The sequence below is a fragment of the Anolis carolinensis genome, chromosome 5, assembly GCF_035594765.1.
Source record: "Anolis carolinensis isolate JA03-04 chromosome 5, rAnoCar3.1.pri, whole genome shotgun sequence".
NCBI classification, from domain to species: domain Eukaryota; kingdom Metazoa; phylum Chordata; class Lepidosauria; order Squamata; family Dactyloidae; genus Anolis; species Anolis carolinensis.
In genome coordinates, this window is record NC_085845.1 from 193,852,739 (window position 1) to 193,874,060 (window position 21,322).

Sequence of the window (21,322 nt, forward strand, 5' to 3'; positions counted from 1 at the left end):
ATTGCTTCAATGCTAGTAGTCTTTGCTTTTTCCAACATGCTGACATTTGTCCGTCTGTCTTCCAAAGAGATTTGCAGGATTTTTCAAAGGCAACACTGATGGAATCATTTCAGGAGTTGAGTGTGACAAGGCTAATGGAGGAGTAGATCTCCATGCATTAATTTTTCATTTCTTCCTGCAGAAGCTGACAGTATCAATAGGGGGTCCATTAGCACACATTGTTTGGGTTTGTAATTTTACTCTTGCCATTCACGTTTTTTTTTCATAATTTTCAAAGACATAGGCATGTTACTTTTGTAGTGTAAAAAGAAGGAAGAGGGAGGCGGGGAAAAAAGGAATGTGGCCGCACATTTAAGACTACAGGCAGTCCCCGAGTTACAGAATCTGACTTATATCCAACTCATAGTTAAGAATGGGGGTGAGACAACAGGAAATAAGAGAAAGCTACCCCTCAGAAGAGAAATTCACTTCTGAAAGAGTTATTATCATGGGGAAAAGGTGTCTCCATTGAAACATATCACCAATGCCTGCTTCCACAATAAGCCAAATGTTTCAGAAGAGACAGAGAGTGAGGTGAAATCTTCTGAACTGGGACATAGACAGCAAAACAAATACCACAAGGGTATTAACCCTCCCTATGCTATCCAAAGCTTGCCTATGTGTATATTATAATAAAGAGGTGTGTATGTTTGTGTATATTTATATATGTGTGTGTGGGGGGGGGGGGGGGGGCTGGAATTACACTTAAAAAATGAAGCCGTTCCGACTTACATACAAATTCAACTTAAGAACAAACCTACAGAACCTATCTTGCTTGTAACTTGGGGACTGCATGTAATTGGTTTTTATTTTAGCATGAGGTTTAGTGGATATAATCCACTTCTTCAGATGCAGACAGATCACTTTGTATTGCATCTGAAGAAATGGGTTTATATCCATGAAATCTCATGCTAAAATAAAAACCAGTTAGTCCTCTTTCTCCTCTTCCTTTCCTTCTTTCCATAATAGTAAATAGTAACAGCAGAACAAGAACAATGTATGTCTAGCCTAGATTATTATCCCACATTGTTTGTTTGTTTGTTGGATCTCTTCATGTTTAAAACCTCTTTTAAAAAACAGATTTAAGCACATCATAAGTTTAAGAGAAAGAATGGCACCTCTTAACGCCTCATTTTCTGAGGGATGGTGAATTCCCTTTCTGAATCTGTGGGAAGCTTTCAGTAACTTCTAAAAATAAGTCATGCTTTGAAATACTCAGTGAGATTTGTGGCCAAACTGTAAAAAGAGATTATGGCTCCGTTGATGTAATCAGAGCAATATGTCTTTCTGGATAAATAATTCTCTATCACTATCTCACTGATAAATTGTTTCTTTCTGAGCTTGCAAATTCATATTGTTCTCTCAACTCCAGGGCCTGATAATTATATTTTCTCAGCGTGCCGTTATTTGTTTACGATGTTTATCAATCAACTAATCAGTCAGTCATGTTATTTATATATCCCTTTTCTCCAGAGTGGGATTCAAGAAGGCTGTATTTAAAGCAAAAGTAACCAAGGACAGTTCCTTTCTATCCTCAGCTTCTAGGCAGTCATTCAGGGCAGGCTTATATAGAGTATTGACAGTAGTAATCTAGCCTTGAGATGGCAAAGGCTTGAATGACACTTTCTACCTCCAAATATGACATAAATGTGTCAAAATAAACCTGTTCAATTATCGTGCATTTTGGGGGATGTTTCTGTGAATGTCTCTCAACCACAATGTGTTTGTTGAGTGACATTTTCTTTTCCTGTTACGCAAATCCTTAAACTGACACTTGGCCTTTTGAAATGTGACTGGGGCAGGGAGATATTAACCGAAAAGTATAAGGGAGGAGAGAAATATGTCTGAAAAGAGACAGCTTTGCTCAAGGGGACAGGAAGATCAACTGGCAGCCTTCATTTGTGCAGATTAGGCTGCAGACACCACATCCTGTTTTTGATTCAGTGACATATTTGTTGCATGTGCCTTTTTGTTTCCATTTAGGACCATTTTTTTGTATATAAAAACATGCATTCCTGATTAAGAGAATAAATAAAAGGTAATAGGAAGTTGCAGAACAAAATTGCTCAGTAAAAAAAAAATTCAACACTAATCATCATCTTTTTGGCAATCAGCTGGCATTTGGAAACAATAAACATTGACAAAATCACGATCTGCCAACTGCAAAAGGCCACCCTTTTGGGATCTGCGCACATCATCCGAAAATACATCACAAAGTCCTAGACACTTGGGAAGTGTTCGACTTGTGATTTTGTGATACGAAATCCAGCATATCTATCATGCTTGCTGTGTCATACAATATAATAATAATAATAATAATAATAATAATAATAATAATAATAATAATTTTTCCCTTCTTCAGTGCCACTGTCAAACATTTGTCCAAACCAAACTCCAGTGCTAAAAATTTGGACAGTGTTAGTCAGAGACTGCATTTCAGTTTCCGTTTTCCCATTCAGCTTCAGGTCATCCATGTACATCAGATGCAAAATTTTGTGAGATTTCTTAGATGTGCAAAAGTATTGGAAAATGAGCACGCAAAGATACTGTGGGACTTCTGAATCCAGACTGACAAAGTTCTGGAACACAACACATGAGACATCACAGTTGTGGAAAGGAAAAAGGTTTGGATCATTGATGTTGCCATCCCAGGTGACAGTCGCATTGACGAAAAACAACAGGAAAAACTCAGCCGCTATCAGGACCTTAAGATTGAACTTCAGAGTCTCTGGCAGAAACCAGTACAGGTGGTCCCAGTGGTGATTGGCACATTGGGTGCCGTGCTAAAAGATCTCAGCCAGCATTTGGAAACAATAGACATTGACAAAATCACGATCTGCCAACTGCAAAAGGCCACCCTACTGGGATCTGGGTGTATCACCCAAAAATACATCACACAGTCCTAGACACTTGGGAAGTGTTCGACTTGTGATTTTGTGATACAAAATCCAGCATATCTGTCTTGTTTGCTGTGTCATAATAAAATAATAATAATAATAATAATAATAATAATAATAATAATAATAATAATAATATACTTGATTTATATTCCGCTCAGTCTCCCCAAGGGGACGACAGGGTGGATTACAGAACACACATGCGTCAAGCATTCAATGCCATTATACAGTTAACAAGGACAGACAATACACAGACAAAGGTAAAGGCATTTCCCATCTTATCTCCAGCACCTTGGAGGCTGTGCTCAACTTCGGCCATGGAGGGTACTGTCGCTCTAGCTTCCATGCCGAGGAGCTTTGTTGTCCTTAGACGTCCTCCTGATTGATGTCCTTAAGGTCGCTTTTATTACCTTTCCGCTAAAAGCGGTACCTATTTATCTACTCGTACTTCTTTCGATCTGCTAGGTGGGCAGGGAGCTGGGACTAACAGCGGGTGCTCACCCGACACAGGCTCAAATTGCCAACCTTTCGATTGGCAGAATTTTTCTGCAGTTAGCGGTTTAGCCCACTGTGCTAAGCCCAACACCGTTTTCACTGCCATGGCTCAGTGCTGTGGGATCATGGGAGTTGTAGTGTAATGAGGTATCAGCACTTTTTAGCAGAGAAGGATAAAGAACTTGGGCAGCTACAAATCACAGGATTCCAAAGCATTCAGCATGGCAATTGAAGTGGTTTCAAACTGCATTAATTCTCCAGTGTAGATGCATACCATGTTGGAAGTCTCATGCAACATTCTTTGCAAATTATGTATCCAATCATCATCAGTCATCATCCCTATCCATTTCTCTCCAAATTGGTATACAAGACTGTTTACACAAAATAGCTAAAATTGATGGTACAGATTATTTTTATGTGTTTCACACTGTTTTCCTATTGGCTGTTTGTTTCACTCTCTACTTCAGAATTTAATCAATGGTGACAGAATAGTTCCTGTTCTCGAAACTTATCTCCAAACTGAATCATGGTCAGTTTGCTGATTAGGGTTTGACCAAGGGAAGATTTTTGAGACAAAACTATGGCGATGTCATATATGTGCTAAAAAAATCAGACAGATATCATGCAAATTGGCATTTCTTTTTCATTTACTGTATATACTCGAGTATTAGCCTAGTTTTTCAGCCCTCTTTTTAAGACTGAAAAAGCCCCCCTCGGCTTACACTCAGGTGGGGGTCCTGGTTGGCTTATATTTGGGTCAGAATATATGATACATTTATTATTTTTCTCTATTATTATTGGTATTATTACATTTATTATTTTTCTCTATTATTGTTGGTATTATTACATTTATTTTTTTCTATTATTATTAATATTATTACATTTATTATTTTTCTCTATTATTATTGGTATTATTACATTTATTATTTTTCTCTATTATTATTGCTACTATTACATTTATTTTACTCTATTTTTATTATTATTAATAATACATTTATTATTTCACTCTGATATTATTATTATTATTATTATTATTGCATTTATTATTACATGTATTATTTTCCTGTATTTATTATTATTATTATTATTAAACCTTTGTTTTAACTTCTGTTTTATTATCTTCTTGTGTTTTAAACTGTGTATATTGTTGGTGTATTGGCGCTGTTACTTTTGTAACATTGTGAGCCGCCCCGAGTCCCCACGGGGAGATGGTGGCAGGGTATAAATAAAGGTTTTTTTATTATTATTATTACAGGTATTATTTTACTTTATTATTATTAAAAGGATACATAAGCACATTTACATTGAAGAAGATGAGAATCATGATTTGATCAGAGTTGGACAGTCCTATCTTAAATTTGAGCTTTATGTAAATATTCAAAAACATTTGATCTACTGATGCCTCAATTAATGTAATTTTATTGGTATCTATTTTTATTTCTGAAATTTACCACCCTCGACTTATACTGGAGTCAATGTTTTCCCAGGTTTTTTAATGATAAAATTAGGTCGGCTTATACTCGAGTATATATGGTATGTTTGCTCAGATAGAAATTTTGCCCAGAGCCATAGTGATCCTCCTGCAACAACTCCATAGCATGCAAACGAAGTGGCCTTGAATCTTCAAATTGAAATAACATGGTCATAAAGGTGCTAGAAGACCTCTTGTTCCTTTCATTTTGCTGCAGAGTCTCCTAATAGATTTTTAGAAGCCAAGAATAACCTTCATTAAAGGTGGAGAGGTTTGTTTCTGAGTAACAGGCATGGGATCAGCCTGAAAGAATTTGATTTTGGTGCTGCAATTATTCAGTTGTTACTGAGTTCAACATCATTGCTCCCAAATACAACTGTAGTCGTATGCATATTTGCTAGAGAATGGTTAAATTCAATTGAGCTTAGTTTGGTTTGATTTTGAATGACTATGTATAGGATCAGGATATAAGAATGCATAGTACTTCAGTTTTTAAAGCATGCTTTCCTTCTCGGAAGAGTACTTTAAGTGATAGTTGTGAAACTCTGATACATTATCCTTTTTTTTGTTACCTTCAAAGCAGTGAGTACTGGAAGCAGCTTGCTGAGAGTTAGATACTTTGGTGTGTAAATATGCCGAAACTGTGAATGACGAGGAGGGAGTATCCCTGCAAATATTTGATCTGCGCTTCTCCTATTCCTCTTTTCATTTGTCAGCATATCAGTAAAAGTTGTTAGATGGCAGAAAGTGAAGGTGGCTATTGTAACATGAATTTAAGGATTACATTTCATGGTGCAAATGACAACGATTAGAAAACTATTGTCTGATAATCTTTAAACTTTGTACCTTTAATCATTGTGCTGAGATCTGTGCCTTAGAAATCTGGTATATATTGCAAGATTTCAATTTTATGATGTAATTGTCTGATGACCACCACATGAACTTTAATTACATTATTTACTTAGGGACTTTGGTCATTTTAGTTAATGATTCTATTATTTTGTGTATAATTATGTTCATTATATTACAGTAGAGTCTCACTTATCCAACACTTGCTTATCCAACGTTCTGGATTATCCAACGCATTTTGTAGTCAATGTTTTCAATATATCGTTATATTTTGGTGCTAAATTTGTAAATACAGTAATTACAACATAACATTACTACGTATTGAACTACTTTTTCTGTCAAATTTGTTGTATAACATGATGTTTTGGTGCTTAATTTGTAAAATCATAACCTAATTTTATGTTTAATAGTCTTTTCCTTAATCCCTCCTTATTATCCAACATATTCGCTTATCCAATGTTCTGCCGGCCCGTTTATGTTGGATAAGTGAGACTCTACTGTATTGTGTTTCCTTTCACTTCTTCGTTTTGTATGATTATCCTACCTGTGTTTCATAGATTACGTAGCAGCATAAAAGCATCCTTATACTGGATTGGATCCTTGGTGTATTAAACCCAGTCTTGTCAACTCTAATTGATAGCATCTCTTCAGGATTTAAAACAGAAGTTTTTCCTAATCCAACCTGAAGATGATTTTGTACACAAATACAGGCTGAGCCTCTCTTATCTGAAATTCTCCAAAGTCTGAAACTTTTTGTGTCCATTTTCAAGGCTGTTCCTCCACCTTGTGTATTTGCAAGGCAGAAGCACACATTTGTTGTCATTCCAGATACCTCCTATACAGCACTAGTATTTTGTCCCAGTTTCTCAGATCCTCAGTCTCTTTCCAGCCTCACCTGTCATATATAACACAAGCATGAACAAATGAGCCCCGACACTGCAGAGAAGTGACACTGAAGAGAGTTGTGATGATCTGTGAGTTGACAGAAGGCATGGATTTACATTGAGCACTGTGTTTGGATTCTCACCATTTCACAAATCCTCAGTCTCTTTCCAACCTCATGTTTCACACACAACACAAGTACTGAACAGATGAGAACCAAGGCTACAAAGAAACATGAGGCTGGAGAGAGACGTAATGATCTGTACATTGGCAGAAGGCATGGATTTACACTGAAGACTGTGTTTGGTCTCTTATCATTTCATAGATCCTTAGTTCTCTTCCACCCTCATGTCTCATACACAACACAAATGAAACCTGATGCTGCAGAGGGATGTGAGGCTGGAGAAAGATGTGACTATCTGTGAATTTGTAGAAGTTATGGGAGCCCACAGTGGGGCAATGGGCTAAACCACTGAGCTGTTGAACTTGCTGACCAATAGGTATGCAGTTTGAATCTGGCGAGTGGGGTGAGCTCCTGCTGTTTGCCCCAGCTTCTGCCAACCTAGCAGTTCAAAAACATGCAAATGTGAATAGATCAATAGGTACCTATGGATTTGTGTGAGCACTGCATTTGGATCTTAGTAAGGTAAAGGTTTCCCCTGACGTTAAGTCCAGTCATGTCTGACTCTGGGGGTTGGTGCTCATCTCCATTTCTAAGCTGAAGAGCCAGCATTGTCCGTAGACACCTCCAAGGTCATGTGGCTGGCATGACTGCATGGAGTGCTGTTACCTTCCTGCCGGAGCGGTACCTATTGATCTACTCACATTTGCATGTTTTCGAACTGCTAGGTTGGCAGAAGCTGGAGCTACCAGCGGGCGCTCATTCTGCTCCCAGGATTTGAACCTGGGACCTTTTGGTCTGCAAGTTCAGCAGCTCAGTGCTTTAACACACTTCGCCACCGGGGCTCCGCATTTGGATCTTACCATTTCACAAATTCCAAGTCTCTTTCCAGCCTCACATTTTGTTCCTTCAGTGCTTGGTTGGGAATGGGATGTGAGACTGGAGAGAGAGCAAGGACTGGTGAATTGGTGAGAATCCAAGTACAGTGCTTGGCATGAATCCATGCTGCTCCATGCTTCCCTCTCCCTCTCCCTCTCTTTTTCTCTCTCCCTCTCCCTCCCTCTCCCTCTATTAGGAATATATTCATAACCTGTTAGGATTATGATACCAATATGGTTAGATATTGGCGCAGAGTAACAAAAAATACAGAAGTCTAGGGGTTTATGTGAGCAGAGGTGAGATAAAAGCAAAATAGCCAGCCTTCCTTTCCCTTTAAAGAGTCATGTGCATAAAATAAGCATCAGAGACATCAAAAGTAAAATAGTAAAAATATATTTACTCACAATCCTGTATGATGATGGTCATACAGGCAAAAACATCTTAGTTGCAAAAGATTACAGTTCAGGATACTACATATCTCTTAACAAGAAGTAACATCAGCATGGCAGGATCAAGAGGATCAAGAAGAGCACAAAGATCACAAAAAACATGAAGAGGCAGGAAAAGAGAGAACAAAAGAAAGTCTCCCCTTTTATGCCCCAAATTCTAAAGGCATATGTAACTTCCTGTATGTCTCCAGGAAGTATACTCCCATTTCCCACATCACATGCAAAACCCCTAAATTGGTGCCATCAACTCTGGAATGCAGCTTTGGATTCAGGTTACTAAGCCACAAACAAAACTAACTACATAAACCATCCCACATTGAAAATGCATGCATGATTGCTAGATAACCCAACACCCTCTCCCTCCCTCTCCCTCTTCCCCTCCCTCTCTAGCTTTGCAAATACAGTATATTCTATGCTACTTGTATTCTAAAATCTGGGGGGAAAATTACAATTTCTGGTCTCAAACATTTTGGATAAGGGAGAGTTAATGTTTATTAACCAGGTCTGACTCTATTTTGTTTGAGAAATCAGGTGAGTCCAGATATATTCACTGTGGTCAGGCAGCATTACACCCACTGTTAGTATGTGGGAGTTGAATGGCAAAGAACTGTGTCTAAAATATCAACACACTCTTTTGTGGATGCCTGTTTCGGAAAACCAATGACAACCCCACAGTGCATTATCATTCACTGTCTAGCACCATTTCAAAAGTGCGAGTTGGATTTTGTGTTGTCTCAAACAGCAAGGGAGAATGTTTGTTGCAGCTGCGTTTGAACATTGATTTTTGGCTGGCACTCACTTCGACCTAAGTGGTAACAAGTAGCAAAGTGATTATCGGAAGTTTTTTTAAGCACAGACTCTCTGGCTTCAAGTGTACAGCGATGACTGGTGAGTGATAGCTCAGGGGTCAAATTGAGCTGGGAAGTGTTTGCCGTATGAGTCAAGATCCAGCAATAATGCCATCCCAGACAGTTACTTCACAGAGAAAATATCATACTTGAATGTTCTTCACATTAGAAATTAAAACACCAATACTATAGCAAGCAATCTGAATCAGTAGGGGGAAAGAAATACCACATAGATAAATCTGGATGTTAGCTACACATTAGTTTTACTTTCTTCCTGCTTTCTCTGACAACGGTGCTGGTGCTAGGAAAGGAGTGAAAAAAGCTGCCATGAACATTATTTTGTGTGATAGCTTGTCACCAGCCACAAATTGCAGATAAGAGATTGAATAGAAGTAGAATCAGTAAGAAAGTGTGGATTGCTTTTTGACAACCAGCCAGTCAGAAATGCATAGCTCCTCTCCTGACCCCCTCCAACAGGTTCTCAATAAGCTTTGCTCAGATGCAAAATAGGTTTCCTTAAGGGATCCAGACACCACAGTCAAAATTATTGGGTAGAGAAGAACAATCTAGGATCTAAAGAGTTACTGGTTTCTTCAAAGAAAATACAGGCGACCCTTCAGACTTATGGGCTGGACTTTTGCAGATTTGACTGGTGGAAATCCACAGCAGTAAGTGTTATTTTCAGAGCCCAAAATTGCAATGTACAGGTCATGTCACTGTGACATTTAACAATCGTTTGTGACTGCTCAAGAGGTCAGATAATTCCAAGGGGTGCAAGTAAGATGAACCACTGTTGTCAAGTGGCTGGTATATTTGGCATGATGAAAAATGACACCTAGCTGCTAATATTGTTTACTGAATTAAAGTGTAAATCAGTCTCAATGGTGTGGTGCATCTGTTCAAACTTTTGTTTTCAAAGTTACTGAATCAATTTGAGGATAGGGTTCAGCACCTTGGAGAGCTTCTTTAGTTCAATTTAAAATCCAATACAGATTCACCACCCAATATATGTGCCCCCTGTACCCATAGGATCAGTATTTTCCAGTTTCACCTGCCTACATTTGACAAAACATATCCTTTTTAGGAATTTTCTAGGTCTTCTAGAGAAGTGGTTCTCAACCTGTGGATCCCCAGGTGTTTTGGACTACAACTCACAGAAATCCCAGCCAGTTTACCAACGGTTAGGATTTCTGGGAGTTGAAGGCCAAAACATCTGGGGACCCACAGGTTGAGAACCACTGTTCTAGGAGATTATATGGTATGCTTCCACCAGAAGTTATTATAGAGTCATATTTGGGGAAATAGCAAATTTCTGGAGTTGATCCCTTTTTAGGAATTTTCTCCAGGCTGACTCTATGGTATGGTATGTTCATATGTTCCACTAGTATCCATATTTTTCTGGTTCCACAGTAAGTTCAGAAATGTCTTCCCTGCAGATATGGAAGTTGTTTAGTACAAGATAAGATCTGCTAGCATTCACTTAGTTCGGTGTTGCACTACTGACTGATCACTAGTGTAGTAGGAGTTTTACAGGCAGTGAAGCTGCTGCCGTTCTTCTGAAACAGGGCCAAAGATACAAGGAAAAATAAACAGACCACTTAAACTCATAAACGCCTTCCAAACTAATAAACACCTTCCCCTTTAACCTTCCTCTTAATTGAGCAGGACAATTTTGTCATGGTTAGCACATTTTTAAGATGCAAGACAACCCGTGGAAACATCAGATGTTTTCTGCATGATCAAAAAGGTCTTGTCGCAAGACTAATTCTCCCTATGATCTAAATTGGCATGTCCTCATTAGGCAGTTTCCCCTCCTCTCTTTTTGTGCTTTTGCAAAACATGGAGTTAGCTTGACCCTTCTTATACCTTACCCTTGTGAATGAATGATGCTATTTACCTATTTGAGGAATATACGTTCATGGTAATAATCTAGCACAGCTTGGAAAAGACATTAGGAACCATGCTGATTAAGGATGCTGGAAATTGTAATCCAAAAAAGTAAATTTCCCAAAATATAGGTGAATAAGGTTAGCAACTTAACAAGTTAAGCATATTTGTACACCTTCACCTTCTCCTGTGCTTGTTTCTATTGCGTGATAAGGGCTAATCTCAGACATTTGGACACCTCCAAGTTGGCATTATCATGGGAACTCTACATGCAGTGAGATAATCCATGATGTGATTTTTTTGAAAGGATTGAAGGATCTCTTTGAAGCCAAGACCCATTTATTTCCAACAGGGATTGTTTCATAAACATAAATGAAGTTGGAAACCCACATTTTATTTCATTTTATCCCACATTTGTTCCACATCTGGGACTCTAGGTAACTCAAAAACAAGACTAAAAAGTCCAACTTCTTTAGACTTCTTTGCCCATTGAGAACCATCCTGGGACAGGCAATTCATTCAACATGACTAAGTTTGTGGCTTTTCCCAGCAGCTTTCCTTTGGTTATCATCATGTGTAAATAATCTCTCACTTTAGTTGCAACTTCCACAAATCTTTTGTCAGGACAAAGATAATGTATTTGAGTAGTTTTGGTCTAGAGATAAAATAAGAGAATCCATATATGCCACATGACGCATTGGGGGGCATTTAGATAGGACATATTTGGCGCCTATAAATCATTTTTACAGATTGGAGAATAAAAACACACATAATGGCACCGGCTTCCTCTTTTATTATGATAGAATATCACTCCAACATCATTTCAATTAGTCATAGGCTATAGAGTTTGATGGCCAACATCACACACTTGTTTAAAACAGAGTCTAAAACATATTCCTACCGTTCAGTCCTACATTTCTATGAATCATATGGTAATAATGTTAAAGTATATCTGGAACACTGGGAATTCATAAATGGATCGGTGTATGAAGATACAAATCTTTCTTTGATGCTTTTGTGGCATCCAATTCCCAGGATGCAAGCATCTCATAAAGGGTTTATCCTTGCCATATAAATGTAGCATAAGTGATAAAGCAGACCACATATTTATTTATTTAGTTGGTTAAACATTTGAATCACATTCTGTATCTCAGGATCTGAGGGAGGTATACAATAACATCTTGATCAATTTAAAACAATAAAATAATGTTTAGAAGTCTTGTTGCCATTATTATTCAGTTTATTCCTAGCCCTCTTTTTTCCCAGTATAGGGACTCAAGGCCAGTCCTGTTGTCTTTCATTGGTTTATAGCAAGCATGGGCAAACTTCAGCCCTCCAGGTGTTTTGGACTTCAACTCAAAACACCCGGAGGGTCGAAGATTGCCCATGCCTAGTTTATAGCCTCTATTTGAAGGCCCAGTGCCAATATTTGATTAAGCAGATAGGAAAAACCTGTTATGGTTTGCAAACACACTGTGATGTGTGTGTTAACTGGAAAATTAAATGCATGAAGCCGATTGGCTGAGCTTGCAAAGAGCCGGGAATTTGATTTGATACTTTTTCTGTTCTGCTGATGGAGAACCGGTTTGAACAGGTTTGAGATCTGTGTGTGTGTGTGTTTGTGTGTAAGCTGACTGAGTACTGCCTGGAGACAAGATGGCTGTCTACTCAGAGAGGCCTTGCTATTTCTGAGGCCTTGTTTTGATGCTGGGAAAGGAGGTTGAAGAATTCCTCACTGAAGCAGATTTATGGACTGAGAAAGGACTGCTTGTGACTACTGATTTCTGTAAGCAGCCAGAGGGACTATTGTAAATACAATTGTTCTGTTGATCTCTTGGAATCAGTAAAGTTCCTGGTTATTTGTTCTGCAAAGCTGAGTGGTGTGTCATTGTTCTGCAGGGTGACTCTGAGCTCACAGGAACTTCCATTTATCATCTACAATCTGCAAAAAAAAACTCCCTATGTTTTGGCCTACAATTCCCATCAGTTCCAATAAGGGTGGTCAGTAGAAAAGAACTATGGGAGGTGTAGTCCAAAATATGTGGAATTCAACTTTGTTTGACCTATTTTAACCTTTTTTAAAAGATAGAACCCCAAGGGTTTTAAATAGAACCCCAGCTGTGGCCAAATACAAAAGAGTGACTTCAAGCAAAGGATGGAATAGGAAGTGGCATCTTAGAATTAAGCTTGTGTTTTAACCAAGAATATCTTTCATTTCCATTCCTGAGCTCACAGTCCTGCTAACCACACAGAACATTTATTTATTATTTATTTACCATATTTGTACCCCGTTCTTCTCAACCCCGAGGCGGACTCAGAGCAGCTTCACATATCGGCAATTCAATGCCATTAAAAGCATACAATTGGTAAAAACATCTACATTAAAAACAGAATTAAAACTAATAAAAACAGTTGCATCAATTATTAAAATAACACAATCCAAAGTTTATTCCAAATTGTCATTGCACAGATTCTATGTTCATTTATTGCATTGCAGTTATTCTCCAAAAGCTTGGTCCCATAGCCATGTTTTAACTTTCTTTCTGAAGGCTAGAAGGGAAGGAGCTGATTGAATAACACTCAGGAGGGAGTTCCATAGCCAAGGAGCCACAACTGAGAAGGCCTTGTCTCTTGTCCCCACCAACTACGCCCGTGAAGGAGGTGGGACTGAGAGCAGGGCCTTCAAAGAAGATCTTAATCTCCATGATGATTCATAGAGGGAGATACTGTTGTACCTCAGTGCTGGTTCACCTTGCTCTTAACACACACTCCACCACAGCAAACTTGGTTTTTACAGTTTATTGATAAAAGATAGCAAAGTCTTAATAAAAAGCAATAAAGAAAGCAGCAATCCAATTGTAAAGGCAATCTGCAGAATATAGTTCAAAGTCTCTGTAGAATATAGCAACTCAGTCCTGAAAAACAAGGCAGCGTGAATTCCAAAATACAATCCAAAACCCAGGAACTAAGCATGAACAAAAACAAGAAACCTTTTCCATGAGCAGAGACAAGGCAGGAGTTTAGCTTCCAAAACCAACGTTGCTTCATCTGAAATCTTTCCCTGTTTCTCTCTATTTAACCATGCTCACAGGCTAAGAAAGCATTTCTCTGTCCTTGAGTTCCCACACATTTCCCAGCTATTCTTAGAGAACGCCTGGGATGATGAACCCTTAACCTTGTATCTCAATCTAAGGAAGACTCCTCTGGCTTGCTGCCAAAGCCACCTGGACTTTGTTGGTGTTCAAAATCCTGTGAAAGGTCAGCCTTATCACTAATTTCAGCTTTCCTGCTAGCCTGCAGCCTTTCTAACAATTCAGAGCCTTCAACATTTCCTTGGTCAGCCTGCATTTCTGACAATTCAGGGCCTTCAACATTTCCTTGGTCAACCTGCTGAAACCCAAATCCCCCTTCATCATCAGACTGAACCACAACAGATACGTTCAGACAGGTAAACTAGGCCAGAACCGTTTAGGGCTTTATAGGCTAAAGCCAGCACTTTGAATTGTACTCGGTAGCAGACTAGCAGCCAATGGAGCTGACAAAACAGGGAATTGTATGCTCTTTGTACGCCACCCCAGTGAGCAACCTGGCTGCTGCCTGTTGGACCACTTGGAGCATCCAAACAGTCTTCAAAGACAACCCCATGTAGAGCGCATTACAGCAGTCCATTGGGGATGTAGCAAGAGCATGGACTATCATGGCCAAGTCTGACTTCTCAAAGTATGGGCACAATTGGCACACACATTGTCCAAGCTTTTTTCCATCTCACGAGCCTAATTTAGAAAGGGGAAGGAGAACTGTTGTTTTTTTTTGCTTCACCATGTCCCTTTCTTCCTTAGCAAATAATCCAGACATGCACCAGTAGATCTCTTTCTCCTTTCTATCCATTCATGGCTTAATGAATGAAAAGTTAAATGACTTTGATTGGCCCTAATGACAACACATGGCCTCAGTAAATTAATAAACACAATTACTACACTCCAAGGTAGCTCGGTTGAATTATTGGGACTGGCATGGAATCTCTGTGTTTTGTCTAACAAATGGGTACATTATATGGAAGTGTACTCAAACTTAGTTATAGTCCTAACAGTGCTTTCCTTATTACTTCACAAATTGACGTGCTGCATCCGAAGAAGTAGGTTTATATTCATAAAAGCTCATGTGAACATAAAAGGCAGTAAACATTAAAAGTGCTGCTATGTAGACATACAACAACCTTGTGATCCCGGCCATGAAAGTCTTTGACAACACATTGCTGCTATATTTCCCTTTTTTTTCTCTTCTCTCCCTCCCTTGCTTCTTTTGTGCCCCAAATAATATTTTTTTCATTTTTAGCAACTTTTGAGCTAGTTTGCTGTGAAGATAAAACTGCAGTGAATGGAAGAGAAACCATACACACCAGTGTGAATTTCTGAAAGTAGGAATGAAGTGTATATGGCATTACAATGTTGTTGGATAGATATTTCCATCATCCCCCACCTGATGAGAGTTGTAGTCCAACAACACTTGGAGTTACACATGATGGAAGCTCCTTCCTTGGAAGCTTTTATACAGAGGCTGGGTGGCCATCTGTCAGGGGTGCTTTGATTGTGCTTTTCCTGCATGGCAAAGGGTTGGATTAGATGGCCCATGTGGTCTCTTCCAACTCCATGATTCTATTATTCTACCTTAGAGGGAAATAAAAGTACATATTATAATTAAACATTGCGAATTTCCTCTTCTTTGTAGCACAGTATATTCTTGTCATTGACCTATGAATCAGCTCCTTTCAAGAAGTGTCATGGTCATAAGACAAAGATGTCTGGCATAAATGAATCAGAAACAGTGTACTGCAAATACTTAATATGTATCAATTGATTGAGATATTCATAGAATCGTAGAATTGGAAGGGACTACAAGGAACATCTCCTGCCATTCAGGAACACACAATTGAAACAGTCTTGGAAAATGCCCATCCAGTTTAAAGAAGAAGTTGGAAGGTTCACCAGTCACTGAATCCATTCTGCTGTAAACAACAGCTTTTACAGTAATTCTTTCTAATATTTAGATGGATTCTCTTTTCTTCCAATTTGGATCCATTGGTTCATGTCCTAGTCCTTGGATCTGCAGAAAACAAGCTTGCTCTGTCTTCTGCATGGCATCTCTTCGGGTAAGATGGTGATCGTGTCAATTTTCAGTCCCCTCCAGACTGAGACACAGAGTTGTGGATTCCAACTATGGGGAAAAAGGTTTTGCCTGCACATTACAAAGAACTTTCTGACAGTAAAACCCTTTTGAGAGTGGAATATTCTGTTTGAGAGTGTGGTGCATTTTCCTTCTTTGGAGGTTTTTAAATAGAGGTTGGATAGCCATCCGTTGGGAAAGCATTGATTGTTTTTTCCTGCATGAGAGAATGGGATTGGACTGAATGGCCCTTGGGTCTCTTCTTGTGCTCTTTTTGCAGCTCTGTGATACATACAAAGCTCACTCAGTCCTTCTTCATAAGGCTTGTTTTCTAGTCTTTTGATCATCAAGGTCTCAGGAAACATTTCAGCTTGTCAATATCCTTCTTGAACTCTGGTGCCCAGGGCTCCCATGTTGAGATCTCAAGGCAGGGAAAAGGTACAGAAAAAAAAGAATTACTGCCTTAAGACATCTTTTCCAAAATGCTATTTTTTCGCTATTCTAATGTCTGGCTATGATTTAGTAGTGCAAAGAGGACGTCTAGCCTTTAAAGCACGGGTGAGGAAAGTGTGTCCCATGGATCCTCACTGTCCCGCAATTTTCTTCACTTTTTTGCTGTAGTTTATGCACCAAAACCACTCAGAGGTTGCAAAAAAATGTATACTAACAACAAAGACACCCCAAACTCCAGAAATCCTCTAAAATGCCTTCTTTTTTGCACCCATCTTTTAAAAAGTGTGACCAGAAATGATGCAACATAACTTCCAGTAATGGTTTGGGATTGGACTTCTGCAGCCATGGAGATTTCCATCCCTGTTTTAAAGCAAAACTCAATGAACTGTCAGGTTGTGAGTTCATAGCACTATAAAGGCAATGACTCCAGATTGTCATGGAAATAATAAGAAGTCCTGCTTGCCTGTTTTGCAGCTGTGTTTCCAATTCTTAACGTTTGAAGCTACCTTCCTACACACAATAAAAGGTAGCTGGATGCTTGCCTTCCAATGTTGGGTGCACTCGGGAAGGCGGGGAGGCAAAGCTGATTTATATGATTAGGTTTACTATCCAAACTGTTGAGCTCTCCTGAGACTATCTGTAGGTGAGCAAAAGGGAAGAATGTGTCAAGAAGAATGCCTTAGAAGATTTGGTTTCTTCTAAGGATTTCATTTCATATGAAATTTCATTTCCAAGGTCTTGGAGCTGCCATGGAGAAGTCTTTCTGTTATGTTTCTGCTAAAAAACATGTGAGAGTGATGGTATCAAAAGAAAGACCTCTCTCAAAGATGTTTTATGGAAAGATACGGTCCATCAGGTAGCCTGGACCCAAGCTTATCAGGAATTTGTAGGTCCCATGGCATGTATGCAATTGAAGCTTCTATGTACCTGAATCTACCATTCCATAAAGAAAGCACTCAACCAATGAAGGGTTTTCCCCTTCAGAAATATTGCCAATGTTCATTGTCCTGGTAGCTGTTAAAGCGTAATTATATTGCGATGATAATTTACCCAGCTAAAAAGAATACTTGAGATTCTTAGTCACCAGCACAACCTTTTCCGAGGGAAGCAGGTTGCTAAAGAACCCAGAAGATGTTTACATTCTTGGGTGCCAGAATTAATGTTTAACCGCCTGAAGCAACGTGAAACTTCAAACGTTGCACTTCCTGGATTATGAAACTATAAATATTATTTACGTTTTCATACAATATTGCTAGTCTCCATAGGAAATGGGCATAATTAAAAGGCTTGCTGCAAATTGTAGAATGATGCAGCCTAATAGGTCTGAACGTAGACTAGGAGATTTTTAAATCCCACAGATTTACAAGACAGTCTCAGGGCAAGCTCTTTTTTCCCCAGCCAGAGCATTTCCCCACTGGTCTATGATATAGAAATTAAAGTGGAATCATAGTGCTATACACATGCACTGGGATTAGGGGCATAGAGTCCCCTTAAGAATGCTATTTTTTAACCTGAGAGAACACTGCTCTTGGAATCTCAAGGTTCTCCGGCATGAGACATTGAACATTAGGAAGAACTTCCTAACTATGAGAGCTGTTCAGCAGTGGAACTCTCTGCCCTGGAATGTGGTGGAGGCTCCTTTTTTGGAGGCTTTTAAACAGAGGCTGGATGGCCACCTGTCGGGAGTGCTTTGAATGCGATTTTCCTGCGTCTTGTCAGGGGGTTGGACTGGATGGCCCACAAGGTCTCATCCAACTCTATGGTTCTATGACTTTATGGTCCATTATCACCAGACATTGATACTATGAAGAACAAGCAAATGAATAGAGAATTATTTTATCTCGGCATATCTGGGTCCTCCAGTGCAACTATACAGTCAACTTGTTGTTGATGTTGTTGTTGATGTTGTTGATGTTGTTGCATGCCTTCAAGTCATTTCCGACTTATGATGACCCTCAAGTCATGGGGCTTTCTTGGTCATGGTCTTTCAAGACAATGCTTGGGGAATCAAACCTTGGTCTCCAGAACCATGGTCCAATTGCAAATATGTGCCCATGAGTCTATTTCTGACTGTATTTATTTATTTTGTTTCAAGAATGGTTGAAGGATCCTCCCTTTAGGGATCTTATTTAGCTCAAGAGCTGCATTTTACCCACATTTGATTTAAATGCCTACTTTCCCCCACATAGACTTACTTGGATCTATTATTATTGTTTTTGTTTAACACATAAATTTTACACATCATCGAGCAGCTATCAGACTGTAGAGAATCAGAGAGAGTGACAAGTATACATGTTTGTACAACTAACAGAAGATGAAGGATTGAAGTAGAATACAATGAAACACTAAACGCTATGTCTGTAACACTAAATTAAATAAATATAAGTGAGATATTACTTCCAATTAGTATACAAATTCTGTCTTCTCTTTTTAAAATTAACAATTGTAAATTTGACTTCGTATATGGTTTTGAATTTTTTACATATAATCCGATTCTGCATATTTTTCCGTTTCAAAAGTTCACTGAGCAACTTTCCTGGATCTTAAAACAGGATTCTAAGACTTTTTTTTTGGGTGGGAGGATCCATTCATACCATGAAGGAAACCAAACAATGACAGAAGACGGGGCCTTTTCTGACAAGTCATTTCACTTCTGTAATTCTATTCCTGTAATGTTTCCATGGCACGCTTTCTGTGTTGCCAGCCATTTTAATATAAACTCTTAATGACCTATCCAAGGTGCTGAATCTATTTGAGAAGGAAAAGTTTGGCAAGTTAGATAACTCCTTTGACAATAATAATAATAATAATAATAATAATAATAATAATAATAATAATAATAATACACTTTTTATATTCCGTCCTTCTCCCCTAGGGGAGATATAGGCAAACATTCAGTACCTTTACAATCACATGTAACAAAACACGCAAAACACAAACAAAGGCAAAGGCTTCTTTCATTTCTGTCTTCTGGAGGTGGTGCTCATCTCTGGCTCTGGGGGAGGTGCTTTCTCTGTTTTCAATCTGAGGAGCTTTAGTTGGCACCTCCTGGTCGTGTGCCCAGCAAGATTGCTCTTTGCCTTTTCCTGCTGAAGCGGTACCTATTTATCTACTCACATTTGCATGTTTTTGAACTGCTAGGTTGGCAGGAGCTAGAGCTGACAGATGGTAGCTCACACTGTCTCATGGATTCGAACTGCCAACCTCCAGGCAACAATTCAGCAGCCCAAGGGTTTAAGCCTTTGTGCCACTGAAATTTACCTCCAGTGAATTCACCTTGCCACAACATGGGGTGCACCTACACTGTGGAATTATTGCAGTTTGATACCACTTTAACTGTCTCAATGCTGTTGAATCCTGGGAGCTGTCTTTTGTCTTCTGTGTGAAAGAGTGCTGGCCCTTCACCAAACTCCAAATACAGTAGAGTCTCACTTATCCAAGATAAACGGGCTGGCAGAAGCTTGGATAAGAGAATATCTTGGATAATAAGGAGAGATTAAGGAAAAGCTTATAAACATCAAATTGGGTTATGATTTTACAAATTAAGCACCAAAACATCATGTTTTACAACAAATTTGACAGAAAAAGCAGTTCAATACACAGTAATGTTATGTTGTAATTACTGTATTTATGAATTTAGCACCAAAATATCATGATATATTGAAAACATTGACTACAAAAATGGCTTGCATAATCCAGAAACTTGGATAAGTGAGGCTTGGATAAGTGAGATTCTACTGTACCAGGATTTTTTAATTTGTAGATTTACTTTCACAGAAATCCTGCACCTCTAACCCTCACAAAAGGGGAAGGCCTTGTATATAACAAATGCATACTGAACATAGGAGACAAAAATCCTTACTATGGTAAAACGAATACCATTACTATTAACTAAACCAATCTTATTTCTAAAATATGGTGCTGGAATGAAAACAGATACAAACAGTATAACCCCTGATCTATTTCAAAGGGATTTCACATGCAAATAAGATTGTGGGGTTCGTTTTTAAAGTGTGTGCGTATAATTTAAGACTCAAGATTTGACTGTAGTCTTTATGTGAACATCAGCTGCTTAAGAATTTTCTGTTTGTAGTGGGACTATAGAAACAAGATGCTCAAGAAAGACATTGACATGATAATTGGCTCATGCCTTGAATGAGATAGTAATAAAGGGAATTAATCCTCCTAACAAAGAACAACACATTACGATGTAGGCAAGCAATTTGATGTTTAATGTTAGGTCCATGTCTTTTAACATATGTGGTTTAATGGTCCAATGTCTTACCTATGTATTTTTAACTGTGTTGTACCCACCTTGAGCCTTAAGGAGAGGTGGGTAACAAATACAATAATTATTAGTACTATTATTATTATTTTCCATCTCCATACCCAATTATCTGGGAGTCCAGGTGGCGCAGCGTGTTAAAGCACTGAGCAGTTGAACTTGCAGACCAAAAGGTAGCAGGTTCGAATCCGGGGAGCAGAGTGAGCACCCACTGTTAGCCCCAGCTTCTGCCAACCTAGCAGTTCAAAAACATGTAAATGTGAGTAGATAAATAGGTACTGATCCAGCGGGAAGGTTAACAGTGCTCTGTGCAGTCATGCCAGCCACATGACCTTGGAGGTGTCTACAGACAACGCCGGCTCTTCAGCCTAGAAATGGAGATGAGCCCCAACCCCCAGAGTCAGACACAACTGGACTTAATGTCAGGGGAAAACCTTTACCTTCACATGAATGCAGGAGAAGGCTTTCTTGAATGTTAAGTTTGTTCAGTGCTACAGATAAAGAAAATGTGAACCATGTTACTTCTGCAAATGGAGAAAAAGTCCTACTGTGTTTATATGCTGGACATCCCTAGTTTCCCACTTTCTTCTCCTGCTGTCCTCCC

The 21,322-nt window shown here is 38.9% G+C and overlaps 1 protein-coding gene across 2 annotated transcripts in view; it reads left to right on the forward strand.

Moving 5' to 3' along the window:
* Positions 1-21,322, forward strand: part of st8sia1 (ST8 alpha-N-acetyl-neuraminide alpha-2,8-sialyltransferase 1) — a 156,168-nt gene that overhangs the window by 39,976 nt on the left and 94,870 nt on the right. The gene's annotated exons all lie outside the window — the stretch shown is intronic.